The sequence below is a fragment of the Centrocercus urophasianus genome, unplaced genomic scaffold, assembly GCF_019232065.1.
Source record: "Centrocercus urophasianus isolate 14NV4802_14NV808 unplaced genomic scaffold, USGS_Curo_1.0 seq_23, whole genome shotgun sequence".
Lineage (NCBI taxonomy): Eukaryota > Metazoa > Chordata > Aves > Galliformes > Phasianidae > Centrocercus > Centrocercus urophasianus.
The window spans coordinates 11941785-11950508 of record NW_024884789.1 but is presented as its reverse complement, the minus strand read 5'-3'; the positions used below and the strand labels follow the sequence as shown (position 1 = coordinate 11950508).

General features: G+C 47.6%; 1 protein-coding gene across 4 annotated transcripts in view; it reads left to right on the top strand.

The window, feature by feature from the left end:
* The first annotated feature begins 32 nt into the window (after window positions 1-32).
* RAB27A (RAB27A, member RAS oncogene family) overlaps window positions 33-8724 on the top strand; it is a 32497-nt gene continuing 23805 nt past the window's right edge. Inside the window, exon 1 of one of the 4 annotated variants that reach the window (XM_042824755.1) lies at window positions 33-99. The gene's annotated coding sequence lies outside the window, so the exon portion shown is untranslated. Of the gene's footprint in view, window positions 100-1785; window positions 1867-8724 lie in introns of those variants that run through there. The other 3 variants (XM_042824757.1, XM_042824754.1, XM_042824756.1) reach the window with 3 other exon arrangements.

Below are 8724 nucleotides of genomic sequence, written 5' to 3'. Positions count from 1 at the left end.
GGCCTGGCGATGGCGCACGCGCGATCCCGCCCCCCGCACTTCCTTCCGGTCGCTGTGGCGGGCAGGCGCTCCCCGCTCGGTGGTGTTCTTGTCCTTCAGGTGAGGGGCGCCGCGCGGGAGAGCGCAGAGCGCGCGTTCGCTCTGGCGCGGTGCCTCACGCGCGTGTCTGTGTGTGCGGTGCAGGTGTGGCCCAGACCGGCGGCATGCGGGGGAGGCTGCCTTTGCCGTACGTGGCCATGGCCATGGCGCTCGGCGTGGCCAGCGGGCTGTACATCTACCGGCCCGTCTTCCAGCCTCCCGCGTTCCAGCAGCCCCAGCAGAGCCCGTCTGGGCCGACGACGGACGCCGCACCCGAGAGGAGGCCCTGAGGAGCCGCTGCTGCGCTGTGAGGAGGCGGCGGGTGCCGCTCCCGCTTTCCGCGCCCATCCGCGCCGGGCGGGTCCCCGGGGCCGCTCCGCCCGCGGGAGGTGACAGCGGTGCCGGCCGGTAGGGACCCCAAGTGTGTTGTGATGTGCATAAAGCTGTGAGCGCTCAGAGGTGCGTCTTCGTGTTTGAGTAACCGTCAGGGAGCTGGACGAAGAAGGTTGCCGTCGTGCAGTTACGCCTGGTGCCTCTGTGGGTTTCCCCTGTCCCGATCCTCCTGCCGCCGTTTGTGTCTCAGATCCTGCTCGTCGTCCCTGCCATCTGCTGGGAGCTGTGCAGGCGGTTGGGCAGTGACCCACACCTGGCCATGGATTATGCTCCCGTGTATCAGTGTGTGTACTGTACCACACATGTGCACACAGACAGTTTTCAGTCCTATACTACACTTAACGAGAAAGAAAGCGTTGCTTTGGGTGCTGCTTTGAGGCCCTCTGTGGCTGCTCAGGGCAGTGCCTTGATGCGTGGCTCTATCAGGGTTGTAATGCGTCTAAAAAAGAATCCCAAGCTGCTGCTCTTGGAGGAACTTTTTTCAGGTGTTGGCATTCACAGCAGCCTCTGGATGACCTGAGGGAAGAAGTCACCTCGCTCAGTGTGCTTTTATCTAAGTCCAGGGGCGGTGTGGCTGTTGGAGGCAGTGGCTGGGCCTTATGGAAGTGGGGATGAGAGGACAGTGGGAACCAGATTGGCTTGGATTGTTGGGGACCTTAAACCCATCCAGTTCCGACCTGTGCTGGGTGTCCCCCAGCTCAGCTGCCCAGGGCCACCCAGCCTGGCCTTGAGCACCTCCGGGATGGGGCACCCACAGCTCTGGGCAGCAGTGCCCAGTCCTCACTGCCCTCACAGTAAATGATTTCTTCCTAACTTCTAACCTAAATCTCCCCTCTTTCAATTTAAAGCCCCTTTGTCCTATCTCTATCAGATTACGTAAAAAGTCAATTCCCCTCCTGCTTGTAAGCTCCCTTGAAGTACTGGAAGACCACACTGAGGTCTCCCCAGAACCTTCTCCAAGCTAAACTAAACGAGCCCAGTTCTCAGTCCGTCTTCATAAGAGGTTCTCAACCCTCTGATAGTCCTATGGCCCTCCTCTGGACCCTCTCCAGCAGCTCCGCATCCCTCCCGTTTGGGAAGCGCAGTACAAAATCACGGTGACTTCCACCTGCCAACGAGGGACGGCCGCAAAGCAGCGGTGTCGACCAACACAGAGGTGCAACTCCCGTGTGAGGGGAGCCCGTCGGGCAGCTCCTTGGCGCGGCTCAGCCCGGTGTCCCGGCGCTCAGCCCGGGAAAAGGGTGGCCGAGGCGGTGCTGACTCCGCCACTGCCCCGCGTCCGGGCGGGGCCGCTCGGCGCCTGCCCCCACCCTACGGGAAGTGATGTCGCTCTGGCGGAAAACGCACCCTTACCGCCCGGCCGGGCAGGTGCGGAGCGACGCGGCATTGCCGGAGGTACGGGGCGGCGGGGCCGGGGGAGCGGCTGCGCTGCGGGATCCGTCCGGAAACGAGTGCGAGCCGCGTGTGCGGTGGTCTCGAACCGAGGGGCGGGGTGGGAAAGGTGATTTCCCTGCGCTTCCGAGGCCGGCAAACGGGTGGGTGCGACAGAGCGGCCTTAGCGCCGCGAGAATCGCGCTGCCTCTCGGGCCGTCTGCAGCCCCGCGCCTGAGCCGCGCGGCGGGTCGTTGTGCGGCGTCCGCGAGTGGCAGGGAGAAGCTCGGCTGTGCGCTGCCCGCGTGTCCCCGCTGCGGGAACGGCTGCGGCGCTCGGGCCCCGCTGTGCGGCAGCTGGCAGCGCGAATCTTCCCAGGCACGCGGTGGTAGAACGAGAGGTGCGGTGCGCCTGTATGCGGGGCCTCTGCGAATGAGAAGTTGTGGGAGCGACGTAAGCGTGTTTCTCTGTTTAGCTGTAACGGCCTTGCATTGAGGGATCGGCACATCTGCTGCTGCTTTCCGAGCTGAAGGGTGCGGGAGATCGTCTGGGTCTGATTTGCAGTGCTTGGGGTAAATGCTTTGATGGTCTGAGATCTGAGGAAAGCTAAATCCATCAGGAAAGCTCAGTTTTTCTCGCTCTGTAAGCAGCTAGATTGTATTCCAGTATAAGTGATGGTTTTTATGCTACTGGCAACACATAAAGGACGTGTTGAGCACTGCCAGAAACACCCTTCCTTGGGTTTTGTCTCTCAGGTGGATTTGGAGCTTTTTGATTGCCAGTAGTTTCCACAGTAATTAGCATTTAGAAGTTTTCTTCAGATGTGTGCTTGGAGTGAGGAATTCTACTGAGCGTTACTGGAGAGGTGATCTTTGTGCACTCTGTTTTTATTGAAGCTCTACAAAATGCTTATTGACTTTTGTGTGTAAAATGTATTGATGGCTCTCAGCGGTTTCTAACATCTGACCTGCGTGCCTTTGCTTGGAAGTGTACTCCTACATGGAGTTGTCTTCTCAATCTCCATTCTTTTCATGGATACAGAATATTTAGTTGCCATTTGAAGTGTTTTCCAGCCAGAAGAAAGCATACGCAGCACAACATACATTTCAGATGCTGGCACAGACTTACAGGAGTAGTATTTGTGATTTTAAGTGGATAAAAGCATGTTAGAAAAGATGGAAGAAAGAACAACACATTCTTGTGTTTCTGATTCAGGGTTCTGATTTTATACCTCCTTAACTTGCTCAGAACTGTTCGGAGCTGGGTGGGGGCTGGTGCTGCAGCATACGCTGGTGTTTGTACAGTTCAGAACATTTCTCATCTGTGACCAGATATCTAAAACCAGATTGTAAGTTCGTTTTCATCTCTATCGTTACACGTTATTTTATCGCTTGACTGCGTGTTTCCTTTCAAAGAGCAGATTAGTGAGATAAAGTTTTTCAGCAGCTTTTGGCATTGACAAGAATGAGTGTTAGGGGCAGTGATCCTTGTGCGTCACCTTTGGGTTTCCAGCTGCTCCGTCAGTGCTGGGTGGCTGTCAGTTCATCTGCCAGTGGTCAGAGCAGCCCCAGGCCTGCACAGCCACCCTGTGCCAGGAGCTGTACCCTGGGGGCAGCAACGGGCTGCAAGGTCTATTTAGAAGCAGGCACCGTGGGCACTGGGGATGGAATGTAGGAGCCGTAGCTCTTTTCTCTCCTGTTACTTAGTGGCTCACCAAAACATTTTAAGGACAACTCACGGTCATTAAACATGTTTAAAGAGTTAATCCAAATGCTCTCTTCAGTATTAACGCTTTACTATGATACTCCACTGCACATGTGGTCTGATCCAGCAGATACTGATTTTTTTTCTTATGCCTTGATTTTCAAAGGGTTACCCACGTGTTTGAAGGCAAACACTTGCTGGTCTGGATATGTGGGGTGTGTCTTGTGGGGGCCACCTGTGTGCTATTGTGTTTATAGATCTGAATTCAGACATGTCTCAAAAGCCGTTTGGGAGCAGCATGATTTAAGGAAGAGTTATTTATTTTAAAAGCAGCTCGTTTACAGAGCAAAAACTTTTTTCTTTTTTTTGTATTTATACAAATATATTCCCAGCTTGTCTTCCTATGGGAACAGCATCTGATTATGAGATTTCTTTCCGTGATTTCTTTTTTGTCTTTCTAGTTTGAAAACTGCATCCCTGTCAGGAGCCAGGGCTGACTCGTACCACATTAAATCAGCTGTGATCAGATGCTTATATCTCCACTAGTAGTAAAGCCTTGATGAATTAGGAATCTTAGCCTCTAATTTAATTACTGGAGTACTGTATTGTTTTCTTTTCATAAATAATACAACAGAATTTACTTCTGTTTGCTGTAATAAGTAGTCTCAACTTCTGTGATTTATTCTCTGATATAATAAACTTTGAAGATTAAATTCTGGCATACATATATATTAAAATGTGACACAAAACCAGCATAATGTTTTCCTGTGATGTTGCTGAGGCTTCAAGGAACTGAAAACAGTCTGATATGTATATGAGGGTTTTGCATGATCCCAAATGTTGGAATCCTGTTCGTGTACTGGCCAGCACTTTGGACTTGACTTGGCAAGTATTTTGAATTACTAAAGAAAAAAAAAACCAAAACATATATCACTGCTTTTATGGCTCTAAAATAATATCAAGATGTAAACCAAGGCCGCCATATTTCTGTTTGTGACCCCATATCTCCTAGCTGTTCTCTTCTCTATGATGCTATGCTGATACTCTGCACAGCACATGAGGGCCTTTCTGGAAAGGCAGAGTGTGGGCTGCTGGGGAGGTAGGAAAGGGCAGGAAACAGCAGAGACGATAGGAGCTGACTAGGAAGGGTACAACATTTCTAGAAATTTGTGGTTTGTAGTGGGAAAAAGAGCTGGTAGATACATGAGCAGGCTTTTAAAACCAAATTTGAATTTGTGGGTGCTCGCAAGTAGGATTTTGAAACTCGCTCTAAGCTTCTGCTGTGATTCTTTATGTAAAGCAGGTACATAAATGAAAGGACAGTAAGGATGCTATGTAGCTGTATTTAGATCAGGTAGTGCAAAGAGCAAATGTGAATCAATTAAGCTGAAGCATGGGTAAAAACATCAAAGCAGCTTTCAAAATTGTATTGATGTAGACTTGCAAAACATTGAAAATCCTTTCTGAGGAAACTGCAGTGCACATTCCTTTACGTTGGTACAACAGATTCCTAAAAGGCTACAACATTTTTAAATTAAAAAATATGCTTAGTTGTCAGCCCTTCTGATACGTAGATAAAGATCACTGACCTCAAAGGAGACTTGTAGCTCTTCAGGCTGAAGATAGACATCAGGTTATCAGTGTGCAGTTCCAGCCGTGTACCAAAACGCAGATGCTTCTGTCTGCATTCATTACTGGGCATGGTGCTCTTCTCATGAAACCAGGCACACACACTTCATAAGGATTTATGGCTCGAGGAACCATCATCTTACTTAAAATGAGCTGTAATATGTGAAATAGATTAAATATTAATATACTTAGGTTAAATATGCCTCTTTTAAGCACAGTTACTGTGATTTGAACAATGTGAATGTTGCAACAAGTACTTTTTCTTATATGGAAAACTATCCATTTTTTTTCAGTCTGGATGAATAACCATGTTTATTCTTGAACTATACATAGTTCATATACTATATATATATACATATACTAATAGAAGAACTATTACATTTTAGAACTATTACATTTTATTTCTCTTCTAAATTCAGAACGTTTTGTTTGCCCATTCTTGGTGTTTTAACAGTACTTAAATGCTGTATTCTCTCTAATATGTTCTTTCTATTATTTCAGAACTTTATCAGAGTGTAGGAACTTGATTCAGGAATTAAAACATTGGTTTCCCTTTCCCTTTTCATTTGCATCTAGAGCAGGCACAGGCACTCTTGGCTTTACTGCAGGATAAACTCTAAACCACATTGACATTCATAGAAATTGATGGGGAGACAGTAAGTTCAATAGAAGTGACAAACTGATGAGATCCACTTGTTTGGGATAAGTTTACTACTCTTGTATCAGATATTAACCTGTTCTTCAAATGTAAGCAGATTTGCTTTTTGAAAGCAGAATTTTGATTTCCTGTTAAAGATATGGTTGTTTTCTTTCAAGGTGTTCCAAAGTGCTGATGCTGAGATCACATTTGCAGAGAAGATTTCGTATCTTTGGGCATGATGTTCCATGAAAACAAAACTGATGTGTATCTGTTATTTTAGTGGTTCGTGCAACTCTGGTTGCCCTTGGAAGTTAGCCATCTAGTGCTGCTATCAGAGGAGGAGATTTTTTTATGAAGCTGTTTCCTGTTTAAAAAGCTGCTGCCCTTAAACATGCTGATACTTTATCTCCTGCAGCGCTGAAAGAAAGCTCAGAAATGATCACAAGTAGCTGTTTAGATTAGCTTGCAGTTGGAACAGAGGAACATGGGTGTTTTGCTTCAAAACATAGTATTACAGAATATTTAGCCACGTGCTTTTGGCTTGCAGGAGGGCCTGCTTGACCTGCTTTCTATTTGCTTGCTGAAGGGATGTTTCGTGACTTGATGCTGACAAACTTGAGCTGTTACATTTCTAATGTGAAAACTGATCACATTTCTAATGTGAAAACTGAGTTGCTTTTTCTTTCTTTACGTTCTTGGTTGGTTCTTGATGCAAGGAAAGTAGTAGTTGTTCAGTATAAAAGATTTGTCCCCTCCTTTCAGATCTGTTTAGTTCCATCCTTAGATATTAGTGTGCTGCTGTGTTTGTGGGCTGTTTGGCAGTAAGTAAGTAGAAGTCCTGGATCACTCGTCCTCTGAAGACAGTCTAAGGGAGCTGGGCTTGTTCAGTCTGGGGAAGACAAGGCTCCAGGGAGACCTCATTGTGACCTTCAAGTATTTAAAGGGAGATTATAAACAGGAGGGGAATAAACTTTTTATGCAGGTAGGTAGTGATAAGGGGGGATGATTTTAAACTAAAGGAGAGGAGATTTAGGTTGCATGTTGGGGAGAAGTTTTTCATTGAGAGGTGGTGAGTTGGTGGCACAAGCTGCCAGGAGAGACTGTGGATGTCCCATCCGTGCAGGTGTTTGGGGCTGGGTTGGATGGGGCCTTGGGCAGCCTGGTGCTGATTGAGTGGTCAGCAGCCCTGCCCATGGCTAGATGATCTTTGGGGTCCTTTCCAACCCAAGCCATTCTGTGATTCTGAGTGGCAATGCAGCTCATCCCACCAGCTCCTCTAATTTTTTCCACTGTCTTTCCATGGGAAATGGCCTTTCTTCCAAGAATAGGACTGGCATTCTTTTTGCAGTTGTAGCAATCTCCCCCTACCAATTATCATGTTCTTATTTTTCCTTTTCACTTTTTTTTCTCCCCTCTTTTTTCTGCATTTTGTGGGATATTGATCTCCCTCTGAAGTAATTACTGTTAGCATTTGATCTGTCTCTTTTTGAAGTTTGCCAGCGTATTTGCAGCGCCAGCGTATGTGTCCCAGTGGCTGTTTTTCCTCCTTTTTGCATTCGTTAAAAGTTTCCTCTTTGATTCCGGGGGAAGTTTTGAGACACAGATAAGATTTGTGGATGCTAATGAGCGCCATTACCCTGTGCTGCCTGCTGGTTGTTCTCATTCTGCAGTCTGACAGGGCTGTTCAGGAGCATCTGCTGTATGTGCGTGTGAAGGCTGTGCTGTGGCTGTCGTAAAAGCCTGCTGAGCTTTTAATGTGTGGTGGAAACAGCCATTAACCATTCAGAAGAACAGATCCCAGCAGAATTTGGGGGCAGGGAAACAGGGCAGCTGGCACTGCAATTGGGCAAGTTTGAAGCTTTTGGCTTTGGAAACACAGAAGAATCATCTGTTGGATCATCTGAGGTGGGCTGTTTCTTGATTCTTTCACCCCCCATTTCTGTGTCCAGTGGCAGATGCCCAAATTCCTGTGGAACTGTGTTCAGACAGGTAACCATTTGGCATTTTCTTCTTGGGGAAGTACTTGCTAGGGACTGCCTGGACACTTACAGCTTTTTTTAAGAGTATAGAATATACAAAGGCAAATTTTCTCGTGCCCGAAATGAAGAGTACTCTATGCTGTCCTGCACTAGATTTTCTTCTAGCTTCCTCCTGTGTTCCTAGACCTGTAGCATAGATCATTTTTACAAGAGGGCTGTAAATTCCAGGCATTTGAATTGTCTTTTTCATATACCCGGTTCATAACTCTTTTTTTTTTTTATAAAAAAAAAAAAGACAGGAAGATTTATTAAGCGAACAGTTGGCCATTCCTCTGTAGAGCTCAGAACAGCATTCCACAGCATGTTTTGAACCTTCACCCCATCCCTTGTGAGCCCCAGGCCTGGATGGCAGTGTGAGGAGGGCTCACTCACCTGGGGCTCTTTCTGGCACCCCAAAACCTGCAGCCATGCTGCGCTCAGTTGTTGCTGCAGTTTCTGACACCATGCAGATGGTGGAAATTGCTTTGGAAAATGACGTTTATTTCAACTGTATCTTCCCAACCAAATCTTACTGTTTTTAATAAAACCCTTTTTTGGAGGGGGAGAGTGGGAGTTGGTGGATATTCTTTATGCCAGGTTGATGAGAAGGAAGTTAAGCAGCTTCGTTTTGTTCAGAAATCAAAAGCTGGAGTCTGGAAATTGTTTATGAATGACTTTCCCCTTGAAGATGGCCAAAGTCTTTCTGTGTGTAACAGCTCAAACTGCTTGCACACTGCTGGCTGAGACCTGCAGCTGGGCAGCTTCTGCTTGGCACCCCGCTCCTGGGGCTGCTTGCAACACAGCAGAGCTGTTGCTTTGTTGCTTTGTCAACGCGCCTTATCCTGTTCCTCCTTCTGCAGTTAGCAGATATCGTTGGGTGCTTGTGGTCAA